We start from the raw sequence: 17,391 nt of genomic DNA on the forward strand, positions 1-17,391 counted from the left end.
GTAGGAAATCTGAAAATGGACAAGTCTCCCATGAGGATAAACACGTATTTGTAGATAAGATCAAAATCTTTGTCAGTACTATACTTTGTTTATGTCCCTGAAAATTTACACAGTTGGACCAGAAAAGGTTTAGAAATCTTTGTAGCTTCTTGGAAATATCTTTCAATACAAATATAAATGTATTTTTTTATCCTTTCGGCAACTATGTCATCTTCTTTGGATCTTTTTCAAGATTATTAAGTTTTGCTTCATGAGGTCGTCGAAACATTGAACTTGCTAAAAAATCATGTCACATATTTAACACATGGGATAAATACTGTGGCTAAAGAGACACACTGCTTTGGTGAAGTTTGATTTAGAATATAAAGTACAGTACATTTTCCAGCACATATTAATGAAACCAGTCGCAAGTTTTTAATACTTTATTTAAAATCCTTAACTTTTGTAACAAAGGCTCTTACATGGACACTGGAGAGACATTTGAAATTTATAAAGCCTCAATTAAATATCCAAAAACAGTCTGCTAAATAAGTTTTAAATCTAATGAATTGTTTGATATGCTGCTCAAACTACAACAGTGATAACAACAGGTTACAGAATCACCTGACAGAATCAAGGTATCCTTTAATTTATACGTTAAGGGGATTCCAGACTAAAATTTCAAACAAAAATGAAACGTATACCAACTTTTGTAAGGTAGTGTGTTTAACTGTCACATTTGTGTCTAATAACGCTTTTACTATTCTAACTTGTTTCACTAAAGCTAGACCAGCTTCATTAATAAAATGTTTGACTGATGTTTTTAAGTTTCAAAAGAACACTAGGGTTGCATAAAGTTTAATTTTGGGTTATAATTTAATACTGATGTTACAAACTAGAGTTCTCCTTTCGGCCATCTATATTTTTGCTTTTAACTTATGTGTTTGATGTAGCATATGAATAGGAAACAAAGATCTATAGTTTGAGAAGATTAAAAAATTAAGATGGTGCAACCACGCTCCTTCCCTTTCTTTCTAATGTATCTTGATTCTCTTTTTTCTTATTCCACATTAAAAATTGTCTATCAGTTAGCAACTGTATCAGTCTGTCTGATAACTATTATTTTGCTAAACCTTCAGTTTCTATCAGTGATCAGTTTCCATTAAAGTCCTTTTGATGGGATTCCACTATCGTAACTACAAAGAAATATTTGATATCATAGTAAATGGCCTTAGGGTATCATACAGTATAAAATTTTATCTATCTTGTGCTTTAAACTGCTATAAAAGCTCACAGTTACAACCACAACTTAACTGGCATCAAACATAAGGGAAAATGTAACTTGTACACTTACAGTATCAATAATTCTATGAAAACTTATAAAGATTTCATCCTCCGAAGGAATCATTGCAACATTACTTCCTTGGAAATATGCATCAAGGTTGAGCTGAGGAAATGTATTGGCATCTGACAAGGTTTCTATGATGTGGCATATTGTCCTCTGCATCAATTGAGTGATCTGCAACAAATGAGTAATGAAAATGATAAATGAAGAGTATGAAATATTTGTTGGAATGTTAAGTACAACTACGGCACTAATTACTAGCAGCTAAATATACAGGGTGTTTTTTTAAGTGTGCCACCATTGGGATCTCAGTAACTAATGATTTTACAGCAAACTTTAAATGGGGAACATTCTCTTGTTTTTAAAGAGGTTCAAAAATAGTTAAATAAAATTTCTGTAAATGGCCGCCATTTTCCAATATGGCGGTCAACTTTGAAATTTCTTATGGAACACCCTACATTTTATCATGTTTTCGGATAGAACATGCAATTTAAAAACTTTTTTATTCTTGACATTTCTTCGATAAACCCACTCGTTTAGGAGTTTATTTCAAAAATGGCGGCCATTTTCCAATATGGTGGCAAACTTGAAAAGTGGAAAACGGTGTATTTTATGGTCTTTATGGAATGTGGATGCAATTTTAAGACTTATTTGACTTATTTACTCTTTGCATTTTCGCTATAAACCTACTTGTTTAGGAGCCACATGATGTAAAATGTACACCGGAAGTCATTTTTCCATAGGCTGTAACTCCTAAACGAGTGGGTTTATCGAAGAAATGTCAAGAATAAAAAAGTTTTTAAATTGCATGTTCTATCCGAAAACATGATAAAATGTAGGGTGTTCCATAAGAAATTTCAAAGTTGACCGCCATATTGGAAAATGGCGGCCATTTACAGAAATTTTATTTAATTATTTTTGAACCTCTTTAAAAACAAGAGAATGTTCCCCTTTTAAAGTTTGCTGTAAAATCATTAGTTACTGAGATCCCAATGGTGGCACACTTAAAAAAACGCCCTATATAATGCAAGAAAAGTTTATGTAGACGACGTTTTGTTGTCAACGCTTTGTTGTGGTTTAACTTATTTTTAGACAATTCAAATAAAATAAAATGATCTCAATATTAGTTCACTCCAAACATTAGGCCTACTAAAATAAAACCCATATGAAAATAGGCTATAGATGATACAATATGTTGAGAAGTCTAGTTGTACTATCAAAGTTGATATTACGATGTCAACTTTTTTCTAGCACAGTTTTAATGGGTTCACACAAACAAATGATAGGCTAGTGGATTCCGCTAGTAGATCACATGACAACTAGCAATATCATTAGCTAATATAAGCTAATACAATATGAAAAATTGATTTGTTCGCCTATGAGAGAGACTTGGTCCCCATTAAAAATGTTGCTATTAATATTGTAAATTTTCAACTTGCCACTGGTGTTCAGGTTTCGATGATAGTCCAAGAAGAGAAATCGTCAAGAACTCTTTACAATAAACTGAGCTTTGATGCATTAAAAATAAACGCCATCAAGAAATAAGTGAATACAGGAAGAATACTCGGGAAACAAAACTAAATGTTGAGGAGACACGTCCCATGGTATCAAGACCTCAGGCAAGTATGTCCCAGCATGCTGTTGAAGATGCTACATCCAGCAACTCCTGCCCAAGACCAGTGGAGTCAACAACGGGTGATAGTGAGAGGCAGTCAGAGGCAACATCAGTGTCCAATGAGTGTAAAAGCCAGTCTGTATTCCACCAACAGTGTTCTCTTCCTAAGCCTTCCAGCACCTCTACTCCTTATTCAACTAAAATTGATGTCTAATGCCATCTATTCATGGAAAATAGCTATGCCTAACTTATAAGGGGTCTGAGAGACTTGTTACAGTTCCAATTAGTATGATATTTCTTATTTATACTTCTAAAATATATCGAAGCATATATTTTTTCTGACAGCGTGTTGCTATTTTCTAATCAATAGACTTCACTGCAATAACTAATCCATAGGTTACAGTTTTAACCCTCTAACGTTGTATGTGAGGTGTTTGGGAATCATAACACCACAAAGCTGGTGAATTCATTAAACAACCCTCTTTCATTGAACTGATTTGTTCGAGGGATTGAACAATTTGAATTTACCAAACAAATTTAAAGGGGCTGGGTCTGAATAGCTATTCCACAAAAGCATTTTTGTTTGCTCTGAAAAAATACCCCTCATTGGTTAAGAAGAAGGGAGGAAAGGGAAGATAATCGTAGGTGTCATACCGAAGCCCACTGTTTAACCCTTTGGAGACCAATTGCTGATCTAGTGGTCAAGTCCTGCCAATCACCAAAGGATTTGATCTAAGTGATAGGGCTGTGAAACTCTAGATTGAACCTGAAGTAATGTAATAACGAAGCAGGGCTAGGGCCTAGCGTCCTAAAATGTCAAGGTGGGGACAAGGGCGGTTCCAGGGCTAATTCTCGGAGGGGCCATTCTATCAAGGGTGTGGGGGGTATTCTAATTCTAGGCCAGCATGGCCATAACTACCGGGGGGTTTGGGGAGTATGGAATACCCCCCATTGCCTCATTGTCCTCCCCCGGAAATTCGTGAAAAATTATTCTTAAAAAGTCGACATTTTAAGCATTCTGACGAAGAAAAAGTTTAATCTCCTGTAATCTGAAAATGAGAGTTTAAGTGCAAAACTTCCTTTTTTCATTGATAAAACTATTTCTGTCCTTACTGGCCCTGTAATTTCACCTATCTATTTTTAAATGTTTTTGTTTCATAATTTTGACTAGCATTGTGTATTCCTTCAACAATGATTGTTTAAGAAAATAAAAAAGTTCCTCGCTTACTACATTTTTGACGTTTTTAGTGGTGTTAAAAAACGACCATCAATCTTAATTTGCCTAAATAAACTATAAAAAAATATGTTTAAGTTCAAACTAACTGCACAGTAATAAGCACTGTCTTTAAAAAAACGAATAAATTTGAAATCTGTGTGTTAAAAAATAACTGTTGCAGAGCAGGTTGAAAGAATGTATGTTTGTGTAAAAGACAGAGGTTCATACGACCCGCTGGCCTCAGACAACTCAGTGCGCCAGTATCCAGGGGAGAATTAGATTAAGCATACTCCGTATTAAGTTATAATATAGATGGTATCTGTTTGACATTTCCCAGCCGGGCAGGTGCGCGTGCTACACTGCGACGTTGTTGATGTTTACACTTGAACGCACATGTCTACGTGAGTGAATCAACGAGCGTAAATACTCTGTAGAAACGTCAGTGTGGTAATCAGGTAGACATTGGCAACGTCGCACTCGTAGTACTGTAATGGCGGTTGCTCAATCTTAAGTCTAGACTAACCTAACTTAGAAAACAGCTAAGCAAAGCTTAAGCCTTAAACGCTTCCATTACTTACCATTATAATTTTGTCATTTGCTTGTGCTTAAGTGAAGGGATGCACATAGGTTCAATCTTGTAAGACTGTACAGACTTGTAAGAATATGGGTGTTACTAACAAAAAACCCATAACAAAACAAATACTTAACTGACTACTGAGCCACTACGACTGACGACGTGACGAGGGCATAGGATGGCGGGAAGCGGGGATGCGCACGGCAATTTTAAGGCAATTTTTCAAATTAAAGCTTGAATTTAAAAAATTTTTTAAAAATCTGATTCTCGGGGGGGGGGGGCATGGCCCCTATGGCTCCCTCTCTGGAACCGCCACTGGGTGGGGAAAAAACAAACTATTCAACCCCTCCTAATTTACTGGATTACGCAGAACACCTGTAGTAGTTTACTTATCACCAAATTATGGCACCTGTCAGCAAAATCAATTAGGCCATAGTCAGTGCTCTAACTACACATTACCAAGCAGGCTATTGAAAAACCAAATACTTTGAGACACATGATTTTTGGTGAGTTGGTGGCTCAGTTGGCATTGCAAAGGATTACAAATCCATGGCAGTGATGTCGTGGGTCGTGGGTTTGTGAGCTGGTACCAACCACTAAAATTTATCACAACAGTTCACTCTTGTACCATACCCTTGCCTTGCTAGCTAACTTCTACACACAGAACCAAAGCCTGTGTGGACAGTCAAATACAAGGTAAAAAGAGGGTGACTACCTCTTAAATAAAAGAAAATGCTATAACCTAATTAAACTACTGATCACAAGTAAGGGTGAATGACTTCAAAATGGTGCAATAACCCTTAAAACAAATAATATTCCAGGTTGTCACAAAATCATTAAAAACCAGAAAAATGAACCGACCTGTACAGATACCACAGTGGAAGCACATTTCACAAATCTTGGCCACAAAACCATGGGTACTGTCTCCAGTGAGTTCTTGACTGATATCATGTTTATCAACTTGGGGTACCAGTTCTTGCAGATCTGGTGTTCTGCCATCTTCATATCAGAAGTTATCAGGGACAATAGCTTTTCCAGGTGAAGCCATCCTCGTTTTCTGACAAAAAATTGTCATTCATTGAGTCAGCGATACAAATAAGATTGAATATAGCAAGATGTATGAGTGAAGGATAATGTGACATTTAGTGAGAGGTTTTGTTTAGCATTAGTATAAAAAATAACAGGAATAGATACATTAAAATAAAAATTGATTTAAAAACTATACAAGAACTGCAAACAAGTTGTCGTGATTTTTATTACAAACACACACACACAGAGAAATGTGTTCAGTGTTGTGTGGATATCCAAATAAAATCATTGTTATATGTCAAAAACAAATTTAGCATAACATAATTATTTAAGTTCATGTAATTTTAAATATTTTTCATTGAAATTCCTAAATATTTTTTGTACAAAGCACAAAGATGTGTTTCCATAAATCACTAGCCCTAATTGTAGACTGAGAGCACTGATTCAACAATTGAGCCTGATGACGAACGTAAGTTTACTGGTGTAAATGTATAGCCAATGTAACATAGCCTATATTATATAAAATATATATACATTCACTATCATGTAAATTATCACAATATAATGTAAATATATCAAATCAAGTTGGAAGACATATTCTATTTTATCCAAAAGAGCAAGAAAGGAATTTATTTTGCAAGCATTAACACATATATTAAAGGTTAAAATAAAAATTACAAAAAAAATTTGGAGGTAAGCCAAAAAAATTACCTGTAGTTTTTAAAGTTCACCAACACTTCAGGAATAGCCAGTTTACTGGAACTCAGAATTTTTCTTATAAGGGGATGAGTTAAAAATAACTCATTCTCTATTATGCGTCTAAACCCATAAAATCTGTCAAAATTTGATGTTTTCCCACCGACGCTGAAAAATTAGTTAAGTTTGTTCACAATTCTTAGAATAAGGATATTACTACAAATTTAATGATTATCATTAAAAAAATTTAAGAAAAAATGTTTAACTAACTTTCCAAGCCTATCACGTGGACTAATTCAATGTAACTGAAAGATTTTGAATGGTCATACTCTTGATACTGTAATTTTACCAGTAAGAATAGCTTATCACAGTACAGATCACAAACAGATCACTTGATAATTAGCAAACCATGCATAAGAATGATTGCATACTCTTAGCTTTGATTTGACTATTGTAGTCAGACTATGTAGTCTAGAAGGTGGTGTTATCAGAAAATATCATCCTGTTCTAACATGGACATGACAAACCATATCCGTAGAGTGAGATATAAAGAGTCTTGTCATATTAGAAAAAGACAAGACAAGACAAATAATATGCCATTATATAAATAAGTAAAGAGTTTACTAATTATTTAATTTTTTTAAAATAGCTAAGCATATTAACAAACTAAACACAAGTACATACTCAGGTTTAAGAGGAAGCAAAAACTTTATATTTGGTTCACTCAAGACGGAGCCAAACTTCAGATATACACTCAGCTTGAATAACGTTGACTGGTAATCCTCTTTCACCTCTTCTATAATCTGTTTGACCAGGTTGCTGTGTTTATGAACCACTTTTGGTGATAGTATCTGCAAAAGAGATAAAGCAGTGCAAATTTCCACCCATGTCCTTGAAATTGCTATATATAACTGTGTGAGTCTTGAGTCTTGTGTATCTCATTCATTTGTAAGGGCGTTCCAACAAGAGAAAATCAATACCAAGAACCAAGTGCAACCCTCCAAAACTTAACAAAATTTAGGCATGCAGGTCCATGAAGAACCAGGGTTAGGTTTGTTATTAGTGCTAGGATACTATGTTGTCTGTACCCACTGGTCAAAATTGTCTACGCACAATTTTTGATGTGGCGTTGGTTATTTCAAAACAGGTAGCTTAATTTAATTTGCTGGTTGGTTCACTTTCTAGATTTTTGACATCGCGAGTTGAGGGAATTGCTCTGAAATGACTACAGTTGAACTAGAAAATAAAAGGTACAAATTAAGAAACAAGATTTCAACTGGGAAAAAATTGCAAGTAAATCAGCGTTACTCTAAAAAATTACATACTTTTTACCAACTAAAATTGTGTCCAAGCATTTTTTAGTTTTATTTAAAATTAACAAGTTCAGTAGAAACTTGGGATGAACTTACTATTTTTATTCCTAAGCATAACTTATTGTACATATAATTGCAAATTTGGACTTTTTGTCCTGCCTGTAATTCGGTGTCCAGGTTTATACCAAGATTTGATAATTAAATAAAGTCTTTCAGGCCCCATAAATTTTACATTAATTGACAAAATCATTTAACGACCATACATTTTAATACCTAATCCAATGTAAATCAAATTATAACAATTTGTTTATAGAACACCTTTAATTTTCTAGTAGTCCACGATCTAGCATTGTACTATTAGTAAATAATACATCAATTAAGCCTATAGTCTCATGTCCAACCTTATAGATGTTATCAAGCCAAGATTGTGTGATAGGAGGAGGCTGCACTCTTGCAAACCTTTGAAGCACAATCTCATACTCTGGAGCAGGAGTCGGTTCTCTCTCTTTCTCCTCTTCATCTTCCACTGTTAGAGCAATTTCTCTCATTTGAGCCACCATTAGTTTTACTTTTGCTCTCAGGGCACACTCTTCTCTGTAAATCATATGAGATAACTAAAGTTAAATACAACGATCAATCAACAAGAAATAAAAACAAGGTGAAAATACAAAAATTTTTAATAGTTACTTTTGGAGATTTTGTGCTGATAAAGGAAACATATCTCCCCCTTTTGACCTGGCAAAATGGAAAACTAAATCAATTTTAAGAAGAGATGCTATTGCCTAAGAGGATAAACTATAACTAAAAATAAGGTTATTTGTCCATTTTTATATGCCCACCACCTAGAAGGCAAAATAAAAAAATATGGTGTTTATGGTGGGCTCCCCTCAAATTGAGTATAAGCTTGAGCCTGAATCCTATTCCTATTGCTGGGCTTGGCCTGGCACTTTGCACTGTAGCAATAAATATTGGAAGGGTTTAAAATCATATCCTTTAAAAAAATTTAAAGTTTTGTTAAAATGTTGTGTTCAAATAGTGTATTTTATAGTGTTGTAATTGTATTTTAAGGGCTGTGTTTTACTTACTCTGCATACTTGTTGCTGTTAGGGTGGCAAAAATAATTGTACGCAACTCAACTGGAAAGGAGTTAACAGTACTTGCAAGAAATCCAGAGCTCGGCAAGCTTGGTAGGGGAACTTCAAGTTCCTACAGTAAACGCCTACTTCAGGGGTGCCCACAAGGGGGGGCCGTGACGCAGACTGCGTCATTGAAATTCTTGGGGGGGGGCTCAAAAAATTCAAATGGGGGGGGGGCTAAAGTTAATTGCAACAGTGTTCAACGTGACGACAATCCAAAATACATTACGAAGTCGCCAGATAGAAAGTGAATTAATTAATGACAATAGTTATATTATTGAGTTAAATTAGTTAAAATAGGATTTTAGGATAGTTTAGGATTCGTGTAGAAAGTTATTATTTAAGATTAGCAAGACGTGAGATCTAAGAGGGAGCGCAAGGGATGGCTCAACTGCTGTGATAGATAAAAGATAACGCGTGGTACAGACACGTCCAGCTACACCGCGACTTAGTACAGCAGAACGCTTTGTTGACATAAAGCTCGTTAAAATACAATCAAGTAGCAAGTAGCATAGGCTACAATACTTTACACTATTGTGTAAATACTCGATTACCTGAGTTAATTGGGAGAGGGGGGAATGAAAAATACGGTTAATCCAATATAGTATAAAAACAGATGACAAACTCATTAAAACGCTGTAAACAGCCATTAACGTCACGATTTACATTTTTATAAACGAAATTCAATATTGCACAATCATTATTATTGTAAATTTCTAATCATTTATCTTGGTTCAGTTGTACAAACGGCAACGTTTAAAATTGTAGCTAACTCAAACTCAACTAATCACTAGCCAAACATTGCATTGCTATAAATAACGTATCAATTATCAATTATCAATTATTTAAGATGGGGACGCCACTATGTGCGTATTTTAACCCAAATATGAGTGAAGGATGAGTGTAGGATGAGTGGCGCGATCTTGTAGTCTTGTTAGTGACTAAGGCCGACTTATTCCTTAGACACAGCTGTTAATTAATAGCCCATACAGCCAATGGCAACTAAGGGACCTACAGTTTATAGTGGAATCCGAACCACATTTTTTCCTTGTAATTTACGAATTGGTCTAATTATCAGGATAGTACTGCGGATAGACGTAGTACTCACTAGTGCGGACGTTAATCCACACCAGGGAGCATCGCATCCACAGTGCACCCCTATAAATATCCACAACGTAAATATTAAAGGAACCTTTAGAAAGTGTTATAAGGTACTGCTCATGATAGACAGAGGCTACCGATAGGTGCTGTATCACAGCATAGGAATTGATGGATAAGTAATAAAAAAATGTAAAATTATATTTAGAGATAATTAAAACACTCTTAAAAAAGAATGTAACGAGAACAATCTTGTTATTCTCTTTCTTTGTTCTTCTGTTCTTTAATAGGTTTCTCTTCAATTCATACACAAATTCAACATGTCGCCATATTTAGGCCTACTCATTGGCCAATCACAGCCTTACTAAAGTTACCATGGTTATCACTCAATCACAGTGTACTAAACATTATATCGTCATCATTCCCCAGCTGTTGTATCTGAAATCTGTTGTAACATAGCGCACAGCAGACAGAAGTGTATAACGGAGCAGACGATTGTTGGCGCAAGCGTTGTTTCCATTTCATTTTCATCAAAGGAGCTGTGATGTTTCTAAAGGGAGGGAGATGGGATCGTTATATCGAGAAAGACGCTGACAATTCGTTAAGCAGAGGTTACAAACGCTATATAGATATTCTGGCAATAAAAATTCCTTTAATTGAGGTGACTTATAATACTCTAATTTTATTTATATAGGAAGATAAGTTTTCCAGTCCTGTACAACACTGATTCACGGTCTTTTCCCTGTAATCAAAATTCAAGTACAACTTGATACACACAGAATCTCCGGTTCCCGACCTGGATGATGGCTAGTTATTTAATTTAATTTACAGTTACATATTAGTACTCGTGATAAATCAAACCCGTTGTAAGCCACACGGTTATTAATCTCACTTGGTTTTGGATTTGCTTACAAACGTGATCGGAAATGGTTAGGGCCTACACAGTATTCTTAAAGAACATTTATGTAAAAATATCAGTGGCAGCTAGGAAAAGGAATCTTTATCAAAACAGCTGTTCGTAATTTCATATATGACGTGTTCTCTTAACAGATTATTAGTATTTCATAAATTAATGACGTACAAGTAAAAAAGAATCAAGTTATTAGTAAAAAAAAAACTATGAGTAAAACCATTATTCACATGAAGTAGATGGTTTGTTTGATTTCTCGATCAGCTGTTTCGTTTCTAATGAATTAATAATGTCAAAGATTTGTAATTTTAAATACATCAATTATTATAGTAAAGTTTTCTAAATATGGTAACTTATTCTCAACTAAATTTTACTATTCCCAGCATGAAAATAAAGTAGTGAGATCCATTATGAGTAAAGTTTAAGGCACACAATCCTTGATTGAAATGTAGTATACATTAACAGTCATAATACACAGCAATTATTATGTAGTAGACTTTGACTATTTTCAAGTAACAAACATATGTTTCTGTAAATAAAAATTATCTCCCTTGTTATCCTTATGGAGAAATACAAAACTTTAAAGGGCCCCAGGGCCTCACTCTCTAATTATTTCCTTAAAAAGAAGGTTTCCTGCACAACTTCACGTTACGCTCTTTCCAATGACACCAAAAACATGTCAATCGGTACAGTTGTTTCGGAGGAGTAATTGTCACAAAAATCGTGCTTGCGTATTAAATAAGTATAGATGTAGTAAACATGGAGAAAATAAACTAGAAAAATCACACAAAATTGTGTTTTTGATCGTCCGTTATTTTATTTCCAAAATAGTGAGGCCATATTTTAATGGCTATAAGGACTCTCTCGCCAATCCTGTGGATACAATTAAACCATTAGAATCATAATCGGTACTCTAGTTTTCTTTAGAGTAGGCCATGAGTAGGCTGCATAAAATGCCTTCTGGGCCGTGACAGACGGACATAAATTGAGATAAGAAATGTTTCAACTTCTTCAATGTATAAAACATAAATAACCCCAAAATATGTATAATTCTGAGCAATGTACACACAAAACTATAACTTTATTGATATAGATTAACTGGGTTTGAATGTTAAATAGGCTACCGTATCTAAAAAAAATTATAAAACTTCTTTTATAGTTTTACAAATAGTGCTGGGCGGGGGAATAATGTTTCTCATTTGTTGTGTACATCATTTATGGGGGGGGGCTGTTGCTCAATTGGGGGGGGGGGGGTGCGTCATGCGTCTAGGGGGGGATGGGCACCCCTGCCTACTTCCCAACCTTGTAGCGTAATATTCTTTTACGTCCTCGGGAACAAAATACCAGAACCTTAATATCTTAAGCCTCTAATGTTAAGGGATCTGAATGGTTTAAACACAAGACTCACAAGTATTCGTGCACTTGCTGCTTCTTGGCAGCAGGCAGGTTGAACGCAAGCATCTTAAAGCTGGTGGAGGGGATGAGATCAGGTGTACTGTGCCGAGGAGCTGTTATGACTGTGTCAGGCCCCATCAGCTGTTGAAGCTCTTGCTCTTCTCGGCCCAACACTGGCTTCAGCATTCTACTCCAGCTGCACTGTGAATTTATTTCTACCTCAGCTTGTTCTTCTTCCATTGCTAATATTGTTAAAAATCTCTGCCGTACCTGCTTTTCCTCTGTGAAAATATTAGGTCTACGTAATCAAATGATTGACTATAAAGGTGAAGGCATGAAGAGGTATTTTATAAATTTTCTCTAACAAATAGCAAACAGCTACTCATCAATTTATTAAAAAGAAATTATATTGTTAATTTAAAGAAGTTGGTGGCTTCTTTTAACCTTGCATTTGCCTATCCACATAGGTCTCGAGCAGTGGTGGTTCCAAGGGGGGCTATAGTGGCTAAAGCTCCCCCATTGAACCTTGTAAACATAAATGTAAACATACCTTTTGTCATCAAAAAGTAATGGAGGTTGTTAGACCTAGTTATAGACCTTAAAAATGGCTTCCTAGAACCGCCACTAGTCTTGAGCCTGTGTGTGGAATATATCCCGCAAAACAAGGGGTGAGCCAGTAAAATACAAGAGTCTAATAAAATTTAGTGGCAAGAACCAGGATGCAAACAATGTCAACACGGCCATGAATTTGTAGACTGTCTTGCTACCAAACGAGCCACTGACTCACTAAACTAACCTGCTAAAAACTGGACCCAGCAACCATAATGCTCATAGTCATTAGCAGCCTAGCAAGGCTTTTACAGGAGGCTAGTTTTTGACGATGAATATTCGACTGATCTCATTCACTCAAAAAAGCTACTAAAAGGTACTTTGGTATTGTGCCGAGACCACATATTCTACTGTGCGCTGCAGCGGCTATGTTTGGTTGGGTTATCACAAATATATTAAATTTGCGGGACCTTCCTTGTTTTGTTACGAATCGAACGATACCAGATGAGTCATCCTTTCTATTTATGATAACCCAATTAACCTAATATAACCGCCGCAGCGCGCTGTATAAGGGTGGCCTCCGTATAGTACCAAAGTACCCAAGCTACTAAATATTTCACCCATCCCACATTTTCAGACTATCCGTAGGCGTAAGTGGGTTAAAATACACCTTATTTGTGTAGGCCTATCTGTCTTATTCGAGCTGTTTAGTGATAAAGAATGACAAATGTCATGACTTAATGTTGAAAAATGGATTTCAAAAATGCCATTATTTGTCTTCATGGTCCATATGATTAAGGTGATGGGGAGACATATACTTGATGCTACTTATACCAGGCCTATGTTAATTCAAAAGTACAACACTTAGCAGATTAAAGTTTAATAGTGGAAGAAGATTTGGTACTTTAGGAATGAGGTTTGAAATGATCTTGTTTACTCATGTGATTTCTTACCTCCTGGATTAAAAATTTATACAAAATAAAAATAACTAGGTAGGCTATGTTAATTTTTCACATAACACATGATGCTTTAAGCATTCACTGCTACGCATCGTGATACATAAAATAAACATGAACGGCACATTTACAGTAACTGTGTACCGTACCAAATCGGCTAGGCCTACAGTTCCGCAGAGGACCTAGGATACTATGAGATTAAATATTAGCAATGAATACAGAACCTATAAGAAGCGAAACCGCCATATTAAAATAGGCGACGCTACGAAGCGGCAGTCCATGAAGATTTATGTAGGAAGTGCTAGTGTTGCCAGCCAAGTCTTTGTGAACTACTGTTAGCGGCAATCTTCGTTGCGCCGCCTCTTTTATATTCGCTTCTTATAAGGTTCTGTTCTCATTGATATTAGTTCGATATATATTGTAAGGGATGTTGTTTTCACCCAATATTATATTGATTGTATATAAAATGAAAATTTTAAGCCATATGGTCTTTTTAAAGAAGACTCTTGTATACTGTGCTGTAGCGGTGAATTGAGTTTGGCTTGGTTTAGTTTATGGTGATAGCCTAACAAACAAGGTAGCCTAAGTTAACATTTTATGTTGATATGTCGTTTGTTACAAGAGGTCGTCAATTTGTGTCCTCTTTTTTAGGAGTTTGTAATAAGGTCAACATTTTATTTTGTAAGTTAAATATTAATTTTTTTTATTATCACAAAATGTATTTATTAGATCTAACATAACCTAGATGCTACAGTACATTTTAAAGGAGGGCTGGCTCTCTTCTTGAATAGGCCCATAACAACAACAGAAATCAAATATTTAAATAGAATGAAAATTTTAAATTTTAATGAAATAGTCTATGTTATATTCTAATGTAATTTATAGGTTAAAGCCCATAGTAATTAAATAATTGAAGCAGATAAGTTGTCTCAAGTTAAGCCAATTATACACAGTTAAGAGTGTGGATGTTTTAGTACAATTTCAAAACAGGTAGGCCTACTTACAAATTAAGTTTTGTTTCTGTAATATTACCCTCATTAAGCTACAAAAAAATACATTATTTTACCTACCTCAACTATTATTCATACTACTCATCTTCTGAGCATGGGCTAAGCATGGCTTAATCTGTTTTCTAATATTGATCTAACTTCTACATTACTAAACAACAAAATACAAAATACACTTCCCATAGCAGTAGCTTAGCTACAGCTACTACTTGTTTGTTTACAAAATATAGCAGACAGCTTTGATCTCAACCAAGGAAACGGAAACAGATGTCAGCTGAGACAAGCCGAGACTAGGCCGAGACAGACGTCAAGGAAGAAGATAAACTGTTGAACGACATGACCATTGACTATATATGACCCACGGCCGCCTTTAACTCCTGACCCTACGAAGTCGACATCTCACAAGGTCGAGTCAATTGAGAAAAAATCAAAAGTGCCCCAAAGCATCGAAAGTCAATGATTAATTTGAATAGTAAAATTATACTTCTCATCATATATATACAAGATGCCTATTTTTATGGATGTTCCATATTTATTGACTTCGTTTTTCTCTCTTATTTAGGGATGTTGAATTTTACTTTGGTTGTGATTCCAGAAGACAAACAATTGAAAATGGGGGTTGATAATGGGATGATAAAAAATAAATATTAATAAACAAACAGTAAAAAACTAAATTCACTATACAACAAACCATACGCAACTAACCTTAAAATTGTCTTCAACCAATCCAAATGTATGAATCGGCCGAGGTTCATAATTTCAAGTTTTAATAATTTACGGTTTATCTCTAATGTTTTAATAAGTTAACAGTTTTCAGCCGACAACCCCATAGCTTTGGCATCCGCAAGACTGGTGACTCATAGGCTAAACCAGCAAATGTTACCAAAAAATCCTACAGTTATAGTTATGGAATCTTCTCTGTAAACATTAGGCGTACACCGTACAACTACGCTTCAATTAACTATGTGTGTGTGTGTATTATAAAAACAGAACACAAACGGATGGAACCCTCCCTCTACGACAGTACTCGACCATCTGTTTTAATCATGTATACTGGACTAATGAATGGAATACCTAAAGAATCCATGTGTAGGAGAGACATGTTCATAGAGGTATATGGAAACTTCACAGCTATTGTGCATACATTTCTGTCATGGCTTATATTGGGACACACCAATCCGTGAGCTTGAGGCGCAGCTACAGATCCAGCCACTACAAATTAGAGACGTGTAATCGTTGATGCAGTCTTCCTATTCAAACTGATCAAATCTCTTCTCGACTGCTCTGAACTTCTATAGAATAGATCTTGCTGTAAGAATTACCTAGAGGAACGCGTTCCAGAACCCCTTTCTAGTGACGCTCCCAGCCGACACTTTTTGCCTACCACAGCGGTCTGTCCAGGTTGCATCGAATGGGGAGTCAAATTCACACACATCATAACTTCTTCTCTGGTAGGCCCTACAACTGCTTCTTTCACTAGATGGGTTGGTGCTGTGCTAAGTGAAGCTATGTGAAAGCTTTATGTTGCTGTTATTGAACCGCCACGATTTTTATGGCCGTCCCGAGATACTTGAACCGCCACGATCATTAGAGCGGATTATAAGGGTCAGTTTTGCAGGGTTGTAAAACAATTGAACCACCACGCGGGTTCTGCCAGGTAGCGAGGGAACTTTTCGAAATATTTACCCCCCCAGTTCCCCATTTTGATATAGGATTGACTAAAATAAGAGCCAAGATTCAAGACTAGTGTGAGCAACAAACTGCAGTTCTCACCACAGGAACCCAATGTATATATGGAGGGTATTCGTTCAAAATTTCAAGTTATGAGAACCGTTATAAAGCATATGAATTAGAAAAGAATCATACAGACAAATAAAGTTATAAGCCCTGACAGAAATATATGCTCAATGGCTGTGAAGCTTTTCCTGTTGTTCTCTGTACGAACAGGTCCCTCCTACACAATGTACACAATAACATAGATTAAACATACTCCTCAAGGAGTATGTTTAATCTATGACAATACACAGTCATGGATTCTGTATTCCATCAGTTCAGTCGTTCAGTCAGTCTACATGATAAAAAAACAGAGGTACTTTCGTTCGTAGTTAGAGTAGAAGCAGAAGGAGAACGAAGGAGACTTTAGTTTTCATCTGTTTGTGTTTGTATTCTCATCTCATCCTGTTTGTTTATAATTTTGTGAACTGCGTTGGTTTGGTTTGGGTTTGGCTGATGTTGAATCATGTTGGTTGATGATTGTCCGATGAATATCGAATGAACGACACTCCCCCTTACCTAATCCTCTTTGCACGGATTTATTCTCTAACTTAATTATCTTTTAACTTAGTTATTACTGTTTGATCAAATAAATTCAGATAAAGTACAGCTTCGATGAGTGTTTTTAAGAACATCTTTAGTTTTTCTGATTACAGTTTAATCAGAATTTTAAGAATTTCATTTTAACCACCAAGGTAAGTTCGAATTATCCTAGAAATATTTTTTATAAGCATTAGTTTAAGATTTTGTTTTTGTTTTCCTGCAAAATACTTATAGGTAGGCTAGGCTTAGTGTGTTAC

The 17,391-nt window shown here is 35.5% G+C and overlaps 1 protein-coding gene across 2 annotated transcripts in view; it reads left to right on the forward strand.

Moving 5' to 3' along the window:
• Positions 1-16,976: 16,976 nt before the first annotated feature.
• Positions 16,977-17,391, forward strand: part of LOC128998116 (protein O-linked-mannose beta-1,2-N-acetylglucosaminyltransferase 1-like) — a 40,550-nt gene continuing 40,135 nt past the window's right edge. For both annotated transcript variants that reach the window (XM_054424115.1, XM_054424116.1), the window contains exon 1: positions 16,977-17,286. The gene's annotated coding sequence lies outside the window, so the exon portion shown is untranslated. The remainder of the gene's footprint in view (positions 17,287-17,391) is intronic.

Source organism: Macrosteles quadrilineatus, unplaced genomic scaffold (genome assembly GCF_028750875.1).
Source record: "Macrosteles quadrilineatus isolate MER2022 unplaced genomic scaffold, UCM_ALF_1.0 Scaffold_7__1_contigs__length_78375512, whole genome shotgun sequence".
NCBI classification, from domain to species: Eukaryota; Metazoa; Arthropoda; class Insecta; order Hemiptera; family Cicadellidae; genus Macrosteles; species Macrosteles quadrilineatus.